The sequence below is a fragment of the Somniosus microcephalus genome, chromosome 12, assembly GCF_052327205.1.
Source record: "Somniosus microcephalus isolate GS21.2 chromosome 12, FLI_Smic_1.0, whole genome shotgun sequence".
Taxonomy (NCBI): Eukaryota; Metazoa; Chordata; class Chondrichthyes; order Squaliformes; family Somniosidae; genus Somniosus; species Somniosus microcephalus.
Genome location: NC_140998.1, coordinates 180,806,396 through 180,831,321, shown reverse-complemented (window position 1 = coordinate 180,831,321; position 24,926 = coordinate 180,806,396). Strand labels below are relative to the sequence as shown.

At 53.0% G+C, this 24,926-nt stretch overlaps 1 pseudogene; it reads left to right on the top strand.

The window, feature by feature from the left end:
* The window catches only part of LOC147109752 (uncharacterized), a 56,657-nt pseudogene that overhangs the window by 27,041 nt on the left and 4,690 nt on the right, over positions 1-24,926 (top strand).

The following is a 24,926-nucleotide window of genomic DNA, read 5'->3' as shown; positions in this document are numbered from 1 at the left end:
GTAATCTTTCTTATTTATGACCGTCAATGCCGATCCAGTGTCCAATTCCAGTTTTACTTGGACTCCTTCTATCTGAAGAGTGACCCAAATTGTCTGGAGGTCTGCACCCTTACCAGCGTTGAGTACTCTTAAGCTAGCCAGTTCATTACAGCTTAAGCTAGCCAGTTCATTACTGCTAGCGTCTGAATCGGACTCCTGTTCGGTCACCTTGTGTACCTTTGCGTATTTTCCTTGCGGTGACTTCTTGTTGCTGGTCTTCTTCCCTGACCTGCATACTCTAGCTATATGTCCAAGCCTACCACAAGTTCTACATTCTTGGTTTTTAAACCAACACTGGTTCTGATCATGCGTTGTCTTTCCACAACGATAACATTTGCCAGAACTCACACCCAATTTGTGTGCACTGAGCTCCGGTGACCGTAGCTGCATTACTGCCGTGCCTCTCGCTGCGGCTTCGTGTGCTGCTGCCATAGTGACCGCCTTCTCAAGCGTCAGCTCATTCTCCTCGAGCAGTCGCTTTTGTGTATCCTGTTTAAATAAACCACACACAAATTTGTCTCGTAGTGCATCTGTCAATCCCGTTCCAAACTGGCAATATTTCGCTAATTTACGCAATTCCAGCAAATATTCAGCATTGCTTTCATGCTGTAGCTGCCTTCTGTCGTAAAATTTAAATCGTTCCGCTAGCATCAGCGGCGTGGGGTTTAGATGATCTTTCAGGACAGTAACAATCTCATCGAACGTCTTATCCGCCGGTTCATCTGGTGATAACAGGTGTTTCAATTGCCCGTACGTCTTCGCACCCATTAAATTTAATAATGTTAGAGCTTTATCTTGGTCACGAATTTTATTGGCCTTACAATAATTTTTTACTCTTTCAACATATATGGCCCAATCTTCGAGGTCACTATCAAAGGTGCTAATATTCCCGTGTTTAGGCATTGTAGATTTGCAATTTCTCAGATTTTCTTTTCTTTACTTGTTATCAAAGATGGCGGCTTCCCGCTCTTGCCGTCGTCCTCCGCCCACAAAATGGCGGTTTTCCCGCGCTTGGCGGTCTTCACCCGTCCCCCGACGCCGTCTCCCTTCAGCCCTCGAGTGCGGCCCTTATCTTCGCCGCGATCGATAGCCCGCGCTGTGCACCGCGACTCTCGCACCTTGAGCTTCTGCAGCCGCCGCGCCTTTCAGTCCGAGTGCGGCTCTTATCTTTGGTCCCGATCGCTGGCCCGGCTGCGCCCCTCACTTCAAAGCGGCCCGGCCCTTATCTGCCGATCGCTATCGCCCTACCTCTCTCTCTTCCCCAGTCCTGTCTTTACTCCGGTTCACAAGCTGATGGAGGCTTCAGGGTCCTAATGCCTGTCATTTCCAGTCGCTGGAAGCTGTCAGGATTTCTGCTGCCCTTCAGTTTTGAGTGGGGTGTTGAGGATTGAAACCTCTCTTCAACGTCCTGTCTTTGGACGAAGCCGCCTGGAATAACTGCCGCAGGGTAAGAGCCTGACTCGTCGCCAGTGTTAAGTATGTGTATTGTATTGAACAATTAACACAAAGACTTAAACGTATAACTCAAACAGGCCTTTACTGGTTGGAGGTAGGGACTGCACGTAGGTCTTTACTTCATGCCCACAGGCGGGAACTGAGGGGGATCAGTACCACAGTACTATTTATACCCCTATGGCCAGGAGTGGTACTGCGTATCACTACGCCCAACAAGTAGTGCAGTCCTGTCCATAGGTTCAAAGTAGCACACATATTACATACACAACACCCGGCACACTGACAGCTGTTCCCTCCTTGGCGAGAATGCTGGCAACAGTGAGTCGCCATATGCTGGCCATCCCTTCACCGTCAAATCATAGACCCGAGAGAGTGTTAGGTCATTTCGGGTTTCCTTCTCAATACTTGCATTTGTAACAGGTAAACATTCGACTATGGTCGCATGGAATATCTCCACCGGGTCCACTGCAGGTGCTTCTTCTGCCGTAGGCAACGGTAGGCGCGACAGCCCATCAGCGTTTCCATGTTGTTTCGTACCTTTGTACTCTATGTCATACTGATGTGCCCCTAGAAAAAGTGACCATCTTTGCAGCCGTTGCGCCGTCATCACCGGAACGCCCTTCTTTGGGTTAAAAATTGAGACCAGGGGTTGATGATCAGTCAGTAGGGTGAATTTCTGCCTGTGCAGATAGTGATTGAGCTTCTTCACCCCCCACACCAGGCTGAGGGCCGCCCTGTCAATCTGGGCGTAGTTACGCTCGGCTGAGGTTAGCGAGCGCGATGCAAAGGCTATTGGCCTCTCTGAACCGTCACGGAATTTGTGTGACAGCACTGCTCCAATGCCGTAAGGTGACGCATCACATGCCAACCGAATCGGTAGTGTTGGGCTGTAGTGGGCCAATACTTCTTTTGAAGTGATTTGGCATTTACATTCCTGAAAGGCACGCTTACACTCATCACTCCATTTCCATGTTTCACCAGTTTGAAGGAGGGCGTTCAGTGGGTGCAGAATTGTAGATAAATTCGGCAAGAACTTATGGTAGTAGTTCACTAACCCGAGGAACGACCTCAGTTGCGACACATTTTCTGGTGCTGGAGCCTTGACTACAGCCTCAATCTTGTCCGGCGACTTATGCAACCCTTCCTCATCAATCATGTGGCCACAATACGAGATTTGTCTCCTGAAGAACTCACATTTGGGACGGTTGGCTCGTAGCCCATATTCCTGCAATCTCGTGAGCACCTGTTCCAGGTTGGCAAGGTGTTCATTGTCATTTTCGCCCGTAACCAGGATGTCGTCCAAATAACACTGGGTCCCCGGGATCCCTTGCAGGACTTGTTCCATTGCCCTCTGCCACATAGCCGGGGCCGAAGCTACCCCAAATACCAGCCGATTGTACTGGTAAAGGCCTTTGTGAGTGTTTATCGTGAGGTATTTCCTAGATGCTTCTTCCACCTCCATTTGTAGATACGCTTGAGCCAGGCCAATCTTTGTAAAACTTTTCCCTCCAGATAGTGAGGCGAAAATACCTTCTATCCGCGGAAGCGGATACTGTACTGTGTGCAGGACTGGATTCACAGTCACCTTGAAGTCCCCACAGATGCGAACTTTCCTTGGCTCCCCAGGCGTGCTGCTCAATGCTTTCTTCAATACAGGAACGATGGGTGTGGCCCACTCGCTCCAGTCCACCTTAGACAGCACCCCCGAACGCTCCAGACTCTACAGTTCAGCTTCCACAGCTGGGCGTATCGCGTGTGGCACCGGTCTGGCCTTGAAAAATTTTGGGGTTGCGTTATCCTCAATCTTTATGGTTGCCTTTACTCCTTTTAGAGTCCCAAGTCCTTGTTGGAACACCTCTTCCGCGTCAGATAGAATTTGTGACAGACATCCAGGTGCGACGTCATCATCTTTTTTGTCAGTCACAGTTAGTGCCAGAATGAAATGCCAATCCAATTGTAGTCCTCGGATTCATTCACGTCCCAATAATGGTGGTCCTCCATCTCGTAGTATATACAAATATAGTTTCTGTGTTTCCGTTCCGTTATATTCAACTGGCACCCTTATTTTTCCTCTGGGGTAGACCTTTTGCCCCGTGTATGTCTTCAATACAATGGACGTGTCCTTTAAGGGTATGTGTGAGAATAGCCGCTCATAGTCTCCTCGATTCATGACAGTTAGGGCTGATCCTGTGTCCAATTCCATCTTCACTGGGGACCCTGCTATCATGAGGGTGACCCAAATGGTTCGGTGATCTTCTTTTGCGATCACGTTGTGTAACTTTAAACAACTTAGTCGCCTGCTCCCGGAGTCCTTATCACTCTCCTGATCTTCTGAACTACTATTTGTCAGTTTCTTTACTTTCCTGTACTGTTCCTTAGTAGTTCTTGTCGTGTTGGTCTTCTTTCCCGACCTGCAGACTCTTGCTATATGTCCCATCTTCCTGCATTGCCTGCATATTTTGTCTTTAAACCAGCAGTCCTTCTGCTCATGGGTTGTTCTGCCGCAGCGATAGCACTTTTCGGCTCCATACGCCATTTCGTTAGCGCTGTATTCTTGTGGTTTCTGTTGTATTTCCGCAGCTCCCCGTGCTGCTGCTTCATAGGATACTGCCACGCTGTAAGCCTGTTCTAGCGTCAGGTCCTTTTTTGAATGTAGTCGTTTCTGGGTTCCTTCACTCTGGAGCCCGCAGACAAACTTATCCCGTAAGGTGTCTGCCAGTCCTGCTCCGAACTGGCAGTGCTTCGATAACTTGCGTAGTTCCGTAAGATAGTCAGCATTGCTCTCATCTTTGTGCTGGTTTCTTTTATGGAACTTGAATCTTTCTGCTATCAGCAGTGGTGTAGGGCTTAGGTGTTCCTGTAAGATATGAACAATCTCCTCAAAACTTTTCTCCATGGGTTTAGCTGGGGTAATTAAATTCCGCAATAGGCCGTACGTATTCGCACCCATCAGATTTAATAATACCGACGCCCTCATTCCATCGGCCACCTCATTTGCCTTGCAGTACACTTCGATTCTTTCCACATACGTGGTCCAGTCTTCTACCTCGTTGTCGAAAGCAGTGATACTGCCACTTTTCGGCATCTTGGGCGATTTAAAACGGCGCCTCCCGCGCTTTTGTTTCTTCCCCAATGGAATAAAATGGCGCCTCCCGCGCTTTTGCTTCTTCCCCAACGGGATAAAATGAGGCCTCCCGCGCTTTTGCTTCTTCCCCTTACTGCCACGCTGCTCCTAGCGTTCTACGGGGTAATGGCGGCGACCCGCAGCTTCGGCGCGTCTCGCTTTCATTCCCCCCCGTTTAGTTTCTCTCTGCTGTCCTGTTCTCGAGCACTGACCGCGCCCTGTGCGCTCCACCCTCTCTCCTGTTTTCTTTTCCCGGCGACGCTGCGCGGCCCGATTTGTAGAGCCGCTCGATCGAGCTTGAGCCCGCCGCAGTCCGGAAGGGTCAGCGTGCTACCTGCTACCAGCACGATTCGCTGGAACCACAGTCTCTCCCACAATTCTCCAAACACCAATGGATTCTTTGGGCGGTTGCCCTCGGTCAACGCCCGTTGCTCAGACTACGACCTTCCAGGACCTTCCTTTCAGGCGAGATCCCCGTGAGATGATGCCACACTGCAGGTGAGTTCGAACTTACTCGTCGCCACTGTAAAGTCCGCGCCTCAATAATACACGGACTTCGGGAGGACAGTTTAACAGGTACTTTACTGAACAAGAGGCAGCTTGAAACTGAAACTACAGAAGCCTGCTAGGGCCTTTCATACAGGGGTGGTCACTGCCGGTACTGCAGTCTAAGACCAGTTATTCCCTTAAAGGTACATACACAACACTACTCAGCCCCTGGAGCCTGTTACACAGGAAAAGGAGGAGGCCATTCAACCCCTAGAGCCTGTTACTTTAGGAAATGGAGGAAGTCCATTCAGCCCCTCGAGCCTGTTACCTTAGGAACAGGCGGAGGCCCATTTAGCCCCTCGAGCCTGTTACACAGGATCAGCAGAAGGCCCATTCAGCCCATTCAGCCTGTTACACAAGAACAGGAGGCCATTCATCACCTGGAGCCTGTTACACAGGAACAGGAGGAGCCCATTCAGCCCATCGAGCCTGTTACACAAGAACAGGAGGATGCCATTCAGCAGCTCGAGTCTGTTACACAGGAACAGGAGGATGCCATTCAGCCCATGGAGCCTGTTACACAGGAGCAGCAGAAGACCATTCAACACCTAGAGCCTGTTACCTTAGGAACAGGAAGGGGCCATTCAGCACCTCGAGACTGTTACACAGGAACAGGAGGCCATTCAGCCCCTCGAGCCAGGTACACTGGAACAGGAAGGGGCCATTTAGACCATTGAGCCTGTTACATAGGAACAGGAGGAGGCCATTCAGCCCATCGAGCCTGGTACACAGGAAAAACAGGAGGCCACTCAGCCCCTCGAGCCAGTTACACAGGAACAGGAGAAGGCCATTCATCACCTGGAGCCTGTTACACAGGAACAGGAGGCCATTTAGCCCCTCGAGCCTGTTACACAGGAACAGGAGCAGGCCCATTCAGCTACTCGAGCCTGTTTCAGAGGATCAGGAGGTGGCCATTCAGCTCCTCGTGCCTGTTACATAGGAACAGGAGAAGGCCAGTCAATCCATCAAGCCTGTTACGCAGGAACAGGAGGAGGGAATACAGTCCCTCGAGCCTGTTACATAGGTAAAAGAGGAGGCCACTCAGCCCCTCAAGCCTGTTACACGGGAACAGGAGGAGGCCATTCAGCCCCTCGAGCAAGTTACACAGGAACAGGAGGCGGCCATTCATCACCTGGAGCAGGTTACACAGGAACAGGAGGCCATTCAGCCCCTCGAGCCAGTTACACTGGAACAGGAAGGGGTCATGTAGACCATCGAGCCTGTTACACAGGAACAGGATGAGGCCATTCAGTCTCTCGAGCCGGTTACACAGGAGCAGCAGAAGACCATTCAACACCTAGAGCCTGTTACCTTAGGAACAGGAGGAGGCCCATTCAGATCCTCGAGGCTGTTACACAGGAACAGGAGGAGGCCATTCAACCCCAAGACCCTGTTACATTAGGAAATGGAGGAGGCCATTTAGCCACTCGAAGCCTTTAACATATGCAAAGGAGAAGGCCATTCAGCACCTCGAGACTGTTACACAGGAACAGGAGGCCATTCAGCCCCTCGAGCCAGTTACACAGGAACAGGAGAAGGCCATTCATCACCTGGAGCCTGTTACACAGGAACAGGAGGCCATTCAGCCCCTCGAGCCAGCTACACTGGAACAGGAGGAGGCCATTCAGCAGATCGAGCCTGTTACACACGAACTGGAGGTGGCATTTAGCCCCTCGAGCCTGTTACACAGGAACAGGAGCAGGCCCATTCAGCTACTCGAGCCTGTTTCACAGGATCAGGAGGTGGCCATTCAGCTCCTCGTGCCTGTTACATAGGAACAGGAGAAGGCCAGTCAATCCATCAAGCCTGTTACACAGGAACAGGAGGAGGGAATACAGTCCCTCGAGCCTGTTACATAGGTAAAAGAGGAGGCCACTCTGCCCCTCAAGCCTGTTACACGGGAACAGGAGGAGGCCATTCAGCCCATCGAGCCTGTTACACGGGAACAGGAGGAGGCCAATCAGCCCCTCGAGCCTGTTACACAGGAAGAGGAGGATGCCATTCAGCCGCTCGAGCCTGTTACACAGGAACAGGAGGATGCCATTCAGCCCCTCGAGCCTGTTACACAGGAACAGGAGGAGGCCATTCAGCCCATGGAGCCTGTTACACAGGAACAGGAGGAGACCATTCAGCCTGTTACCTTAGGAACAGGAGGAGGCCCATTCAGCCCCTCGAGGCTGTTACACAGGAACAGGAGAAGGCCATTCAACATCTAGAGCCTGTTACATCAGGAAATGGAGGCGGCCCATTCAGCCCCTAGAGCCTGTTACCTTAGGAACATGAGGAGGCCCATTCAGCCCCTTGAGGCTGTTACACGGAAACAGGAGGAGGCCATTCAACCCCAAGACCCTGTTACACAGGAACAGGAGGAGACCATTCAGCCACTCGAGCCTATTACTAAGGAACAGGAGGAGGCCATTCAGCCCCTCGAACCTGTTACACAGGAACAGGAGGAGACCATTCAGCCACTCGAGCCTATTACTAAGGAACAGGAGGAGGCCATTCAGCCCCTCGAACCTGTTACACAGGAACAGGAGGGGACCATTCAGCCACTCGAGCCTGTTACACAGGAACAGGAGGCCATTCAGCCCCTCGAGCCAGTTACATTGGAACAGGAAGGGGCCATTTAGACCATCGAGCCTGTTACACAGGAACAGGAGGAGTCCATTCAGCCCATCGAGCCTGTTACACAGGAACAGAAGGAGGCCATTCAGCCCATCGAGCCTGTTACACAGGAAAAGGAGGAGGCCATGCAACCCATAGAGCCTGTTACATTAGGAAATGGAGGAGGCCCATTCAGCACTTGGAGCCTGTTACACAGGAACAGGAGGAGGCCATTCAGCACATCGTGCCTGTTACATAGAACAGGAGAAGGCCATTCAGCCCATCGAGCCTGTTACACAGGAACAGGAGGAGGCCTTTCAACCCCTCGAGCCTGTTACACAGGAACAGAGGGAGGCCATTCACCCCATGGAGCCTGTTACACAGGAATAGGAGGAGGCCACTCAGCCCCTCGAGCCAGTTACACAGGAACAGGAGGCGGCCATTCATCACCTGGAGCCTGTTACATAGGAACAGGAGGCCATTCAGCCCCTCGAGCCAGTTACACAGGAACAGGAAGGGGCCATTTAGACCATCGAGCCTGTTACACAGGAACAGGAGAAGGCCATTCAGCCCATCGAGCCTGTTACACAGGATCAGCAGAAGGCCCATTCAGCCCATCGAGCCTGTTACACAGGATCAGCAGGAGGCCCATTCAGCCCCTCGAGCCTGTTACACAAGAACAGGAGGAGACCATTCAGCCCATTGAGTCGGTTACACAGGAACAGGAGGAGGCCATTCAGCCCCTCGAACCAGATGCACAAGAACACGAGGAGGCCATTCAGTCCCTTGAGCCTGTTACACAGGAACAGGAGGAGGCCATTCAGCCCCTCAAAGCCAGTTACACAGGAACAGGAGGAGGTCATTCAGCTCATCGAGCCTGTTACACGGGAACAGGAGGAGGCCATTCAGCCGCTCGAGCCTGTTACACAGGAACAGGAGGATGCCATTCAGCCGCTCGAGCCTGTTACCTTAGGAACAGGAGGAGGCCATTCAACCGCAGGACCCTGTTACATTTGGAAATGGAGGAGGCCATTTAGCCACTCGAAGCCGTTAACATATGCAAAGGAGAAGGCCATTCAGCGCCTCGAGACTGTCACACAGGAACAGGAGGAGGCCATTCAGCCCCTCGAGCCAGTTACACAGGAACAGGAGGAGGCCATTCAGCAGATCGAGCCTGTTACACACGAACTGGAGTTGGCCATTCAGCCCCTCGAGCCTGTTACACAGGAACAGGGGCAGGCCCATTCAGCCACTCGAGCCTGTTGCACAGGATCAGGAGCTGGCCATTCAGCCACTCGTGCCTGTTACATAGGAACAGGAGAAGGCCAGTCAGTCCATCAAGCCTGTTACAGAGGAACAGGAGGAGGGAATACAGTAACTCGAGCCTGTTACATAGGTAAAAGAGGAGGGCACTCAGCCCCTCGAGACTGTTACACGGGAAAAGGAGGAGGCCATTCAGACCATCGAGCCTGTTACACGGGAACAGGAGGAGGCCAATCAGCCCCTCGAGCCTGTTACACAGGAACAGGAGGATGCCATTCAGCCCCTCGAGCCTGTTACACAGGAAAAGGAGGAGACCATTCAGCCCATGGAGCCTGTTACACAGGAACAGGAGAAGGCCATTCAACATCTAGAGCCTGTTACATCAGGAAATGGAGGCGGCCCATTCAGCCCCTAGAGCCTGTTGCCTTAGGAACAGGAGGAGGCCCATTCAGCCCCTCGAGGCTGTTACACGGGAACAGGAGGAGGCCATTCAACCCCAAGACCCTGTTACATTAGGAAATGGAGGAGGGAATACAGCCCCACAAGCCTGTTACATAGGTAAAATAGGAGGCCATTCAGCCCCTCGGGACTGTTACGCAGGAACAGGAGGAGGCCATTCAGCCCATTGAGCCTATTACACAGGAACAGGAAGAGGCCATTCAGCCCCTCGAGCCAGTTACACTGGAACAGGAGGAGGCCATTCAGCCCCTCGCGCCTGTTACACAGGAATAAAAGGAGGCCATTCAGCCCATGGATCCTGTTACACAGGAAAAGGAGGAGGCCATTCAACCCCTAGAGCCTGTTACATTAGGAAATGGAGGCGGCCCATTCAGCACCTGGAGCCTGTTACACAGGAACAGGAGGATGCCATTCAGCACATCGTGCCTGTTACATAGGAACAGGAGAAGGCCATTCAGCCCATCGAGCCTGTTACACAGGAACAGGAGGAGGACATTCAGCATTTCGAGGCTGTTACTCAGGAAAAGGAGGATGCCATTCAGCCCCTCGAGCCAGTTGCACAGGAACAGGAGGAGGCCATTCAGCACATCGAGTCTGTTACACAGGAACAGCAGGATGCCTTTCAGGCCCTTGAGCCTGTTACACAGGAACAGGAGGAGGCCATTCATCACCTGGAGCCTGTTACACAGGAAAAGGAGGAGGCCATTCAACCCCTAGAGCCTGTTAAATTAGGAAATGGAGGAGGCCCATTCAGCCCCTCAAGCCTGTTACCTTAGGAACAGGAGGAGGCCCATTCAGCCCCTCGAGCCTGTTACACAGTAACAGGAGGAGGCTATTCAGCCCCTCGAGCCTGTTACACAGAAACAGGAGGAGGCCATTCAGCCCCTCGAGCCAGTTACACAGGAACAGGAGGAGGCCATTCAGCCCATCGAGCCTGTTACACGGGAACAGGAGGAGGTCATTCAGCCCATCGAGCCTGTTATACAGGAACAGGAGGAGACCATTCAGCCCATGGAGCCTGTTACACAGGAACAGGAGGAGGCCATTCAACATCTAGAGCCTGATACATCAGGAAATGGAGGCGGCCCATTCAGCCCCTCGAGCCTGTTACACAGGAACAGGAGGAGTCCCATTCAGCCCCTCGATGCTGTTACCTTAGGAACAGGAGGAGGCCCATTCAGCCCCTCGAGGCTGTTACACGGGAACAGGAGGAGGCCATTCAACCCCAAGACCCTGTTACATTAGGAAATGGAGGAGGGAATACAGCCCCTCAAGCCTGTTACATAGGTAAAATAGGAGGCCATTCAGCCCCTCGGGACTGTTACGCAGGAACAGGAGGAGGCCATTCAGCCCATTGAGCCTATTACACAGGAACAGGAAGAGGCCATTCAGCCCCTCGAACCTGTTACACAGGAACAGGAGGAGACCATTCAGCCACTCGAGCCTCTTACTCAGGAACAGGAGGAGGCCATTCAGCCACTCGAGCCTGTTACACAGGAACAGGAGGAGGCCATTCAGCCCCTCGAGCCAGTTACATTGGAACAGGAAGGGGCCATTTAGACCATCGAGCCTGTTACACAGGAACAGCAGGAGGCCATTCAGCCCATCGAGACTGTTACACAGGAACAGGAGGCCATTCAGCCCATGGAGCCTGTTACACAGGAGCAGGAGAAGGCCATTCAACATCTAGAGCCTGTTACCTTAGGAACAGGAGGAGGCTCATTCAGCCCCTCAAGGCTGTTACACAGGAACATATTTATGCTAATATATATGTACAAATGTATGTTGAAATGTTTAAGTGTCCTAATCCAAATTGTACACTCTCGGGAGCCGCAAGCCTACATTTCGTTGTACTGCACTTGTGCACTAACAATGACAATAAAAGTTGATTTGATTTGATTTGAGGAGGAGGCCATTCATCACCTGGAGCCTGTTCCACAGGAAAAGGAGGAGGCCCATTCAGCCCCTCGAGCCTGTTATACAGTAACAGGAGGAGGATATTCAGCCTCTCGAGCCTGTTACACAGGAACAGGAGGAGGCCATTCAGTCCGTTGAGCCGGTTACGCAGGAACAGGAGGCCATTCAGCCCCTCGAGCCAGTTACGCAGGAACAGGAGGAGGCCATTCAGCAGATAGTGCCTGTTACACACGAACTGGAGGAGGCCATTCAGCCCCTCGAGCCTGTTACACAGGATCAGGAGGTGGCCATTCAGCCCATCGAGCCTGTTACACAGGAACAGGAGAAGGCCAGTCAGTCCATCGAGCCTGTTAGACAGGAACAGGAGGAGGGAGTACAGTCACTCGAGCCTGTTACATAGGTAAAAGGAGGCCACTCAGCCCCTCGAGCCTGTTATACGGGAAGAGGAGGATGCCATTCAGCCCCTCGAGCCTGTTACATAGGTAAAAGGAGGCCACTCAGCCCATCGAGCCTGTTACACAGGAGCAGGAGGATGCCATTCAGCCCCTCGAGCCTGTTACACAGGAGCAGGAGGAGGCCAGTCAGCCCATTGACCTTTTACACCGGAACAGGAGAAGGCCATTCAGCCCCTCGAGCCCGTTACACAGGTACAGGAGGAGGCCATTCAGCCCCTCGAGCCTCTGAAACAGGATCAGGAGGAGGCCATTCAGCCACACGAGCCTGTTACATAGGACCAGGAGGTGGCCATTCAGCCCATGGAGCTTGTTACACAGGAACAGGAGGAGGCCACTCAGCCCCTCGAGCCAGTTACAAAGGAACAGGAGAAGGCCATTCATCACCTGGAGCCTGTTACACAGGAACAGGAGGCAATGCAATCCCTCGAGCCAGTTACACTGGAACAGGAAGGGGCCATTTAGACCATCGAGCCTGTTACACAGGAATAGGAGGAGGCCATTCAGCCCCTCGCACCTGTTACACAGGAACAGGAGGATGCCATTCAGGCCCTTGAGCCTGTTACACATGAACAGGAGGAGGCCATTCAGACCCTTGAGCCTGTTACACAGGAACAGGAGAGGGCCATTCAGCCCCTCGAGCCAGTTACACAGGAACAGGAGAGGGCCATTCATCACCTGGAGCCTGTAACACAGGAAAAGGAGGAGGCTGTTGAGATACCGTGGCAAACGTGGGAGTCGAGACCAGAGTTGGTGAAACACAACTGCTTTAATCAACCTCATGGCAAAGAGAAACTGGAAAAGCCCGCGCAACCACTTAAATACTCCCCAGACAGGAAATGCTCCCGGCAGCCTGTCCCTGCGGGAAACAAGTTGCTGGAGGAAAGGGCCCCCGGCTGGGGGCGTCTGCTTAAACTGTCCGTGCCGCCGTGAGCGGAATATGTCCAGTGGTGGCGTGTCGCAACAGAGCTCCCCCCAGAATCCGCTTAGGAGGAGTGGACGAGTCGTGACGGTGGTCTAATGGTTCTGCCGGTGCGGCTCTGAGTGGACGCCGGTCTAGTTGGTGGGGCCGGGCGGTTCGCCGCCGGCTGTGCTGGCTTGCTGGCGGGACGGCCTCTAGTTGGAGGTCGGGCCACGGGGACCTGTTCCCCTGGTTCTGTGTGTGCTGGTTTGAGCCGGTCGATGGAGACTGTGTCGACCCTGTCACCGAGTCGCAGCTTGAAGGCCTTGTCCCCGGTTTGTAGTACCTCGTACGGTCCGTCGTACGGGGGTCGCAGGGGTCCGCGGTGCGCGTCGTGTCGCACGAAGACGAAGCGTGCCTGCTGTAAGTTTGGCGGGACGTGAGGTGCGAGTTCGCCGTGTCAGTTGACCAGAAGTGGGGCGAACTGTTGAGCGGAAGAGAAAGAGTTGAGCCGCTGCTGTTCGGCCGACCAAGGCGTGGTAGCCTCCGGGAGGAATTCGCCTGGTACGCGCAGCGGTTGTCCGTAGACTAACTCCGCTGCCGAGGACTGGAGGTCTTCCTTGACCGCGGTGCGTAGGCCTAGTAGCACCCACGGTAGGCGGTCAGTCCAGGTACTGTCCTGCAGGCCGGCGCGGAGTGAGGCCTTGAGAGACCTGTGGAAACGTTCACACAGCCCATTGGCCTGCGGGTGGTACGCCGTGGTTCGGTGGAGCGTCACCCCGAGGTTGCGTGCTGTGGCCGTCCAGAGTTCGGAGGTGAACTGGGTGCCTCTGTCGGAGGTTATGTCGGCTGGTACGCTGAACCTTGCGACCCAGGTGTTAACGAACGCCCTGGCGATGTCGGCTGTGGTTGTGGAGGTCAGCGGCACTGCCTCAGGCCAGCGTGTGTAGCGGTCGACCATCGTGAGGAGATAAGTTTGGCCTTGCGATGGCGGCAGAGGACCGACGATGTCGATGTGTACGTGGTCGAAGCGGCGGCTGGGTACCTCAAAGTCTCCCAGGGGTGCTTTTATGTGCAGCTGTATCTTAGCCCATTGGCAGGCGAGGCAGGAGGTGGCCCAAGTCCGAACATCTTTGCTGAGGCCGCGCCAGACGAAGCGCTGGGAGAGGAGTTTGACGGGTGCGCGGGAACCCGGATGGGAGAGCCCGTGTAGCGCGTCGAAGATGCGGCGGCGCCAAGTTGCAGGGACGACCGGCCTGGGTTGGCCGAGTGAGACGTCGCAAGTGACTGCCGTGGCTTCGGGCCCGTGCGCGACCTTGGCTAGGCGTAGCCCTGGCAGGCTGGAAGCCGCCGAGAGGAGGTCTGGGTCCGTGAGCTGGGCTGCTGCTAGTTGCGCGTAGTCGACCGCGAGGTGATTCGCGTAGATGGCGGGACGGGAAAGGCAGTTGCGCTGGTAAGAGGACGCTTGAAATTTTTAAGGAGCGCAGCCTTCAGATGTTCGTACTTGCCTTCCACTGGTGGATCCTGCAGTGCTGCCCAAACCTTGGGGACTGTGGCGTAGGTGAGAGAGGCAACGAGGTAGTCGTACTTCGTGGCGTCGACTGTAATGTTTTTCATCCGGAATCTGGACTCGGCTTGAACGAACCAGGCCTCGGCCAGGTTCTCCCAAAAGTCCGGTAGCTTAACCATGACTGCGTTTGTATCCGCCATGCTAGCTTAGGATTCGTCCTGAGCGTCGGGGTCACCAGTGTTGGGATACCGCGGCAAACGTGGGAGTCGAGACCAGAGTTGGTGAAACACAACTGCTTTAATCAACCTCATGGCAAAGAGAAACTGGTAAAGCCTGCGCAACCACTTAAATACTCCCCAGACAGGAAGTGCTCCCGGCAGCCTGTCCCTGCGGGAAACAAGTTGCTGGAGGAAAGGGCCCTCGGCTGGGGCGTCTGCTTAAACTGTCCGTGCCGCCGTGAGCGGATTATGTCCAGTGGTGGCATGTCGCCACAAGGCCATTCAACCCCTAGAGCCTGTTACATTAGGAAATGGAGGAGGCCCATTCAGCCCGTCGAGCCTGTTACACAGTAACAGGAGGAGGCCATTCAGCCCCTCGAGCCTGTTACACGGGAACAGGAGGAGGCCATTCAGCCCCTCGAGCCTGTTACACGGGAACAGGAGGAGGCCATTCAGTCCATCGAGCCGGTTACGCAGGAACAGGAGGCCATTCAGCCCCTCGAGCCAGCTACACAGGAACAGGAGGAGGCCATTCAACAGATAGTGCCTGTTACACACGAACTGGAGGAGGCCATTCAGCCCCTCGAGCCTGTTACACAGGAACAGGAGCAGGCCCATTCAGCCACTCGAGCCTGTTACACAGGATCAGGAGGTGGCCATTCAGCCCATCAAGCCTGTTACACAGGAACAGGAGGAGGCCATTCAGCCCCTCATGCCTGTTACATAGGAACAGGAGGAGGCCATTCAGCCCTTCATGCCTGTTACATAGGAACAGGAGAAGGCCAGTCAGCCCCTCGAGCCTGTTACACGGGAACAGGAGGAGGCCATTCAGCCCATTGACCATTTACACAGGAACAGGAGATGGCCATTCAGACCCTCGAACCTGTTACACAGGAACAGGAGGAGACCATTCAGGCACTCAAGCCTATTACACAGGAACGGGAGGAGGCCATTCAGCCCCTCGAGCCCGTTACACAGGTACAGGAGGAGGCCATTCAGCCCCTCGAGCCTCTTAAACAGGATCAGGAGGAGGCCATTCAGCCACACGAGCCTGTTACATAGGACCAGGAGGTGGCCATTCAGCCCATCGAGCTTGTTACACAGGAACAGGAGGAGGCCATTCAGCCCCTCGAGCCAGTTACACAGGAACAGGAGAAGGCCATTCATCTCCTGGAGCCTGTTACACAGGAACAGGAGGCAATGCAACCCCTCGAGCCAGTTACACTGGAACAGGAAGGGGCCATTTAGACCATCAAGCCTGTTACACAGGAACAGGAGGAGGCCATTCAGCACATCGTGCCTGTTACATAGGAACAGGAGAATGCCATTCAGCCCATCGAGCCTGTTACACAGGAACAGGAGGAGGTCATTCAGCATTTCGAGGCTGTTACTCAGGAAAAGGAGGATGCCATTCAGCCCCTCAAGCCAGTTGCACTGGAACAGGAGGAGGCCATTCAGCACATCGAGTCTGTTACACAGGAACAGCAGGATGCCATTCAGGCCCTTGAGCCTGTCACACAGGAACAGGAGAGGGCCATTCAGGCCCTTGAGCCTGTCACACAGGAACAGGAGAGGGCCATTCAGGCCCTTGTGCCTGTTACACAGGAAATGGAGGAGGCCCATTCAGCCCCTCGAGCCTGTTACACAGGAACAGGAGGAGGCCATTCAACATCTAGAGCCTGATACATCAGGAAATGGAGGCGGCCCATTCAGCCCCTCGACCCTTTTACACAGGAACAGGAGGAGGCCCATTCAGCCCCTCGAGGCTGTTGCACGGGAACAGGAGGAGGCCATTCAGCCCATTGAGCCTATTACACAAGAACAGGAAGAGGCCATTCAGCCCCTCGAACCTGTTACACAGGAACAGGAGGAGACCATTCAGCCACTCGAGCCTCTTACTCAGGAACAGGAGAAGGCCATTTGTAATGATATCAGCAAATAGTGATGGTATTTGCCTGTTTGATTATGATGCCTTACCAGCATAATTGCATGTATTGATTATTTATGCCTGACCAGCAGAGGGCATGTGAGAGAGGCAGTTCAGTTTAGTTTTAGTTTCGTTTTAGATGGATCTCTAAGATGGTGTCTCCTGTAATGCTGTTAACTGAGTTGTAATACTTTAGATTAAAATGTCATTCTCTTTCATCGTTGTATCGTCATTGAACCCACAATACAAGTCGATACACCATTCAGCCCCTCGAACCTGTTAGACAGGAACAGGAGGCCATTCAGCCCCTCGAGCCAGTTACACTGGAACAGGAAGGGGCCATTTAGGCCATCAAGCCTGTTACACAGGAACAGGAGGAGGCCATTCAGTCCCTCGAGCCGGTTACACAGGAACAGGAGGCCATTCAGCCCGTGGATCCTGTTACACAGGAGCAGGAGAAGGCCATTCAACATCTAGAGCCTGTTACATCACGATATGGAGGCGGCCCATTCAGCCCCTAGAGCCTGTTACCTTAGGAACAGGAGGAGGCCCATTCAGCCCCTCGAGGCTGTTACACAGGAACAGGAGGAGGCCATTCAACCCCAAGACCCTGTTACATTAGGAAATGGAGGATGCCATTTAGCCACTCGAGACTTTTACATATGAAAAGGAGGAGGCCATTCAGCGCCTCGAGACTGTTACACAGGAACAGCAGAAGGCCATTCATCAACTGGACCCTGTTACACAAGAACAGGAGGAGGCCATTCAGCCCATCGAGCCTGTTTCACAGGAAAAGGTGGAGGCCACTCAGCCCCTCAAGCCAGTTACACAGGAACAGGAGGCGGCCATTCATCACCTGGAGCCAGTTACACAGGAACAGGAGGCCATTCAGCCCCTCGAGCCAGTTACACTGGAACAGGAAGGGGCCATTTAGGCCATCGAGCCTGTTACATTGGAACAGGAAGGGGCCATTTAGGCCATCGAGCCTGTTACATAGGAACAGGAGGAGGCCATTAAGTCCCTCGAGCCGGTTACACAGGAACAGGAGGCCATTCAGCCCATGGAGCCTGTTACACAGGAGCAGGAGAAGGCCATTCAACATCTAGAGCCTGTTACATCACGATATGGAGACGGCCCATTCAGCCCCTAGAGCCTGTTACTTTAGGAACAGGAGGAGGCCCATTCAGCCCCTCGAGCCGGTTACGCAGGAACAGGAGGCCATTCAGCCCCTCGAGCCAGTTACACAAGAACAGGAGGAGGCCATTCAGCAGATAGTGCCTGTTACACACGAACTGGAGGAGGCCATTCAGCCCCTCGAGCCTGTTACACAGGAACGGGAGCAGGCCCATTCAGCCACTCGAGCCTGTTACACAGGATCAGGAGGTGGCCAGTCAGCCCATCGAGCCTGTTAGACAGGAACAGGAAGGGGCCATTTAGCCCCTCGCGCCTGTTACACAGGAACAGAAAGAGGCCATTCAGCCCAGCGAGCCTGTTACACAGGAACAGGAGGAGGCCATTCAACCCCTAGAGCCTGTTACATTAGGAAATGGAGGAGGCCCATTCAGCCCCTCGAGCCTGTTACCTTAGGATCAGGAGGAGGCCCATTCAGCCCATTGAGTCTGTTACACAGGAACTGCAGGAGGCCGTTCAGCACTTCGAGCCTGTTACACAGGAACTGGAGGAGTCCTGTCAGCCCCTCGAGCCTGTTGCACAGGAACAGGAAGGTGCCATTTCGCCCATCGACCCTATTACACAGGAACAGGAGGAGGCCATTCAGCCCATCGAGCCTGTTACACAGGGACAGGAGGAGGCCATTCAGCCCATGGAGCCTGTTACACAGGAACAGGAGGAGGCCATTCAGCCCCAAGACCCTGTTACATTAGGAAATGGAGGATGCCATTTAGCCACTCGAGACTTTTACATATGAAAAGGAGGAGGCCATTCATCACCTGGAGCCTGTTACACAGGAACAGGAGGAGGCCCATTCAGCACCTCGAGCCTGTTACACAGTAACAGGAGGAGGCCATTCAGCCCATCGAGCCTGTTTCACAGGAAAAGGTGGAGGCCACTCAGCCCCTCAAGCCAGTTACACAGGAACAGGAGGCGGCCATTCATCACCTGGAGCCAGTTACACAGGAACAGGAGGCCATTCAGCCCCTCGAGCCAGTTACACTGGAACAGGAAGGGGCCATTTAGGCCATCGAGCCTGTTACATTGGAACAGGAAGGGGCCATTTAGGCCATCGAGCCTGTTACATAGGAACAGGAGGAGGCCATTAAGTCCCTCGAGCCGGTTACACAGGAACAGGAGGCCATTCAGCCCATGGAGCCTGTTACACAGGAGCAGGAGAAGGCCATTCAACATCTAGAGCCTGTTACATCACGATATGGAGACGGCCCATTCAGCCCCTAGAGCCTGTTACTTTAGGAACAGGAGGAGGCCCATTCAGCCCCTCGAGGCTGTTACACAGGAACAGGAGGAGGTCATTCATCACCTGGAGCCTGTTACACAGGAACAGGAGGAGGCCCATTCAGCACCTCGAGCCTGTTACACAGTAACAGGAGGAGGCCATTCAGCCCCTCGAGCCTGTTACGCAGGAACAGGAGGAGGTCATTCAGTCCGTCGAGCCGGTTACGCAGGAACAGGAGGCCATTCAGCCCCTCGAGCCAGTTACACAAGAACAGGAGGAGGCCATTCAGCAGATAGTGCCTGTTACACACGAACTGGAGGAGGCCATTCAGCCCCTCGAGCCTGTTACACAGGAACGGGAGCAGGCCCATTCAGCCACTCGAGCCTGTTACACAGGATCAGGAGGTGGCCAGTCAGCCCATCGAGCCTGTTAGACAGGAACAGGAAGGGGCCATTTAGCCCCTCGCGCCTGTTACACAGGAACAGAAAGAGGCCATTCAGCCCAGCGAGCCTGTTACACAGGAACAGGAGGAGGCCATTCAACCCCTAGAGCCTGTTACATTAGGAAATGGAGGAGGCCCATTCAGCCCCTCGAGCCTGTTACCTTAGGATCAGGAGGAGGCCCATTCAGCCCATTGAGTCTGTTACACAGGAACTGCAGGAGGCCGTTCAGCACTTCGAGCCTGTTACACAGGAACTGGAGGAGTCCTGTCAGCCCCTCGAGCCTGTTGCACAGGAACAGGAAGGTGCCATTTCGCCCATCGACCCTATTACACAGGAACAGGAGGAGGCCATTCAGCCCATCGAGCCTGTTACACAGGGACAGGAGGAGGCCATTCAGCCCATGGAGCCTGTTACACAGGAACAGGAGGAGGCCATTCAGCCCCTCGAGCCTCTTACATAGGTAAAAGAGGAGGCCATTCAGCCCCTCGAGCCTGTTACATTAGGAACAGGAGGGGCCCATTCAGCCCATCGAGCCTGTTACACAGGACCAGGAGGAGCCCATTAAGTACCTCAAGGTTGTTACACAGGAACAGGAGGAGGCCCATTCTGACACACGAGCCTGTTACACAGGAACAGGAGGAGGCCATTCAACCCCTAGAGCCTGTTACATTAGGAAATGGAGGAGGCCCATTCAGCCCCTCGAGCCTGTTACCTTAGGATCAGGAGGAGGCCCATTCAGCCCATTGAGTCTGTTACACAGGAACTGCAGGAGGCCTTTCAGCACTTCGAGCCTGTTACACAGGAACTGGAGGAGGCCTGTCAGCCCCTCGAGCCTGTTGCACAGGAACAGGAAGCGGCCATTCATCCCATTGATCCTGTTGCACGATAACAGGCGGAGGCCCATTCAGCCCCTCGAGCCTGTTACACTGGAACAGGAAGTGGCCATTCAGCCCCCCAAGCTTGTTACACTGGAACAGGAAGGTGCCATTTCGCCCATCGACCCTATTACACAGGAACAGGAGGAGGCCATTCAGCCCATCGAGCCTGTTACACAGGGACAGGAGGAGGCCATTCAGCCCATGGAGCCTGTTACACAGGAACAGGAGGAGGCCATTCAGCCCCTCGAGCCTCTTACATAGGTAAAAGAGGAGGCCATTCAGCCCCTCGAGCCTGTTACATTAGGAACAGGAGGGGCCCATTCAGCCCATCGAGCCTGTTACACAGGATCAGGAGGAGCCCATTAAGTACCTCAAGGTTGTTACACAGGAACAGGAGGAGGCCCATTCTGACACACGAGCCTGTTACACTGGAACAGGAAGGGGCCATTTAGCCCCTCGTGCCTGTTACACAGGAACGGAAGGAGGCCATTCAGCCCAGCGAGCCTGTTACACAGGAACAGGAGGAGGCCATTCAACCCCTAGAGCCTGTTACCTTAGGATCAGGAGGAGGCCCATTCAGCCCATTGAGTCTGTTACACAGGAACTGCAGGAGGCCATTCAGCACTTCGAGCCTGTTACACAGGAACTGGAGGAGGCCTGTCAGCCCCTCGAGCCTGTTGCACAGGAACAGGAAGCGGCCATTCATCCCATTGATCCTGTTACACGAGAACAGGCGGAGGCCCATTCAGCCCCTCGAGCCTGTTACACTGGAACAGGAAGTGGCTATTCAGCCCCCCAAGCCTGTTACACTGGAACAGGAAGGTGCCATTTTGCCCATCGACCCTATTACACAGGAACAGGAGGAGGCCATTCAGCCCATCGAGCCTGTTGCACAGGAACAGGAGGAGGCCATTCAGCCCATGGAGCCTGTTACACAGGAACAGGGGGAGGGAATACAGCCCCTCGAGCCTCTTGCATATGTGGTGTATGTAACCTGTTCCACCTTAAGAGAACTTAAGCCTGTTCCACCTTAAGAGATGTACTACTTTCTCTGGCTGCTGTATATGTAATACCGGTGGTGACCACACCGGTATATAAGCACTGTGTAGTAATATTGTATTCAGTATAGTCCCTACCTCCAACCAGTAAAGACCTGTTGAATTTACTCTTGTAGTCTGTGTAGTAATTATCACTATAACACACAGACTTAACAGTGGCGACGAGTCCAATTCTTACCCTGCGGCAGTTATTTCCACGGCGGCTTCGTCCACAGACAGGACGTCGAAGAGAGGTTTCCACCCTCATCACCCTACTGGAAGACACGTCGAGCGGCAGGCATCGAGAAACCGGAGTGCAGAAGACATCCTGACCTCGAAGCCTCCATCAGCGACTGTCAGCTTTCTTCTTCTACCTCGGTGGTGGGTAAGCCGGGCAGCGACGCGACAGAAAGTCAACCGCGTTGGCTGTACAGGCGGGGCTGGGAAGACGGAGGAATAAGGGCGGTGAGATCGATCGCGACCGGAGATAAGGGCCGGGCAGCTTTCGAGCGAGAGGCGCAGCGCGGGGACATCAATCGCGACCGGAGATAAGGGCCGCATTCGGGCTAAAAGGCGCAGCATCTGGGGAAACTGAAGGCGCGAGAGCCGCGGTGAAGCGGAGACAGCATCGGGGGACGGTTGAAGACCGCCAAGCGCGGGAAAACCGCCATTTTGTCGGCGGAGGACGACGACAAGAGCGGGAAGCCGCCATCTTGGATAACATAAAAATACAATAAATTGCAACGATGCCTAAACATGGGAACATTAATACCTTTGATAGTGACATCGAAGATTGGGCCATGTATGTAGAACGCATACAAAATTATTGTAAGGCAAATAAAATTCCTGATGCAGATAAAGCACTAACATTATTAAATTTAATGGGTGCGAAGACATACGGACAATTGAAACACTTGTTATCACCAGATGAACCGGCGGATAAGACGTTCGATGAGATTGTTACTGTCCTGAAAAATCATCTAAACCCCACGCCGCTGATGCTAGCAGAACGATTTAAATTTTACGACAGAAGGCAGCTGCAGAATGAAAGCAATGCTGAATATTTGATGGAATTATGTAAGCTAGCAAAATATTGTCAGTTTGGAACGGGACTGACAGAGGCACTACGAGATAAATTTGTGTGTGGTTTATTTAAACAGGATACACAAAAGCGACTGCTCAAGGAGAATGAGTTGACGCTTGAGAAGGCGGTCACTATGGCAGCAGCACACGAAGCCGCAGCGAGAGGCACGGCAGTAATGCAGCTACGGTCACCGGAACTCGGTACAAACAAATTGGGTTTGAGTTCTGTCAAATGTTATCGTTGTGGAAAGACAACGCACGATCAGAACCAGTGTTGGTTTAAAAACCAAGAATGCAGAACGTGTGGCAGGCTTGGCCACATAGCTAAAGTATGCTGGTCAGGAAAGAAGACCAGCAACAAAAAGTCACCGCAAGGAAAATACGCAAAGGTACACAAGGTGACAAAGAACAGTTTGACCGAACAGAAGTCAGATTCAGACGCTAGCAGTAATGAACTGGATAGCTTAAGAGTACACAGCGTTGGTAAGGATGCAGATCTCCAGACAATTTGGGTCACTCTTCAGATAGCAGGAGTCCAAGTAAAAATGGAATTGGACACTGGATCGGCATTGACGGTCATGAATAAGAAAGATTACAGAAGGTTATTCCAACATATTCCCCTACAGGATACGGAGATTATATTGAAAACATACACGGGGCAAAGAGTGTACCCCATCGGAAAAATAGAGGTAGAAGTGGTCCACAAGGGCGAAGAAAGCCAAGTAATGGACTTATATGTGCTACCTGAAGGAGGTCCACCACTACTAGGATGGGAGTGGATTAGGAAAATGAATATGGACTGGCACTCCTTGAAGGCACTAACGGTAGATTCCGGGGAAACAGATGTCAAACCTAAACGATTGTCCAGAATATTGAATGATGCTAAAGAGGTGTTCCAGCAGGGACTGGGAACACTGAGAGGAATTATGGCAAACATCAAGATTGATGAACATGCACAATACGACCTACTGTTGAAGCGGAACTGGAATCACTAGAACGTTCAGGTGTACTGTCTAAGGTAGATTGGAGTGAGTGGGCTACGCCCATTGTTCCCGTTATGAAACGTCCTGCGAGCAACAAGCTAGGAGATCCAGGGAAGGTTCGCATCCGTGGAGATTTCAAAATCACCGTTAATCCGGTGCTTCACACGGTGCAATATCCGCTTCCACGGATTGAGGATATTTTCGCTTCATTGTCTGGCGGGAAACACTTCACCAAGATAGACCTGGCGCAGGCGTACTTGCAGATGGAAGTTGAGGAAGAGTCACGCCAATACCTCACGATCAACACGCATTGAGTGTTGTACCGGTACAATAGGCTGGTTTTTGGAGTGGCATCGGCTCCAGCAATTTGGCAGAGGGCCATGGAGCAGGTATTACAGGGAATTCCAGGCACACAATGTTACCTGGACGATATTCTGATCACAGGTGATGGTGATGAACAACATCTCGCAAACTTGGAACTGGTGCTCAACAGACTGAAAGAGTATGGACTTAGAGTAAATTGGCAGAGATATGAGTTCTTCCAGAAGCGGATCTCGTACTGTGGCCATGTCATTGACCGGGAGGGGCTTCATAAGTCTCCTGACAAGATTGAGGCAGTTGTAAAGGCTCCCGCTCCGGAGAATGTCTCTCAGTTGAGGTCATTTCTAGGATTAATTAACTATTACCATAAATTTCTGCCAAATCTATCCACGGTACTGCACCCGTTAAACGCTCTTTTACAGAAAGGGGTACCATGGGAATGGGACGAAAACTGTAAGAAGGCATTTCGCAAAAGCAAAGAATTGATCACCTCAGAGGAAGTGTTGGCTCACTTCAACCCGACACTGCCTATTCGGTTGGCTTGTGATGCTTCTCCATATGGTATTGGGGCAGTACTCTCACACAAGTTGCCAAATGGCACGGAGAGGCCAGTCGCGTTTGCATCCAGATCATTGACCTCCGCTGAGCGCAACTATGCGCAGATCGATAGGGAGGCTCTTAGCCTTGTATGGGGAGTGAAGAAGTTTAATCATTACCTGCAGGGCCAAAAATTCACACTTCTGACAGACCATCAACCGTTGGTATCCATCTTTAACCCTAAGAAGGGTGTTTCGGTGATGACAGCGCAGCGTCTCCAGAGATGGTCTCTTTTCCTAGGGGCACATCAATATCAAATAGAATTCAAAGGTACGAAACAGCATGGCAATGCTGATGGGCTGTCGCGTCTGCCACTACCTGAAGAAGAAGACACGACGAAAGTTGACCCTGTTGAGCTATTTCATTCGACCATCATCGAGTGTTTACCAGTCACCAATGCAAGTATTGAAAGAGAAACCAGGAACGACCCGACACTGTCCAGAGTCTACGAGGTGACAGTGAAAGGATGGCCAACACAGGGTGATCCTCTGTTACCGGCATTTTCGGCAAGGCGAGACCAGCTGTCCGTCTGCCATGGTACCTTGATGTACGGGACAAGAGTGATTATTCCTCCCAAGTTAAGGGAAAGAGTTTTAAACGAACTGCATGAAGGTCATCTGGGGGGAGTTAAAATGAAAAGTCTTGCTAGGGCTTATGTATGGTGGCCGGATATTGACCAACAGATTGAGGAGTTAACGAAAAGCTGCGCTGGGTGCCAAAAAGTGCAAAATGCACCTCCGATAGCACCGCTACACC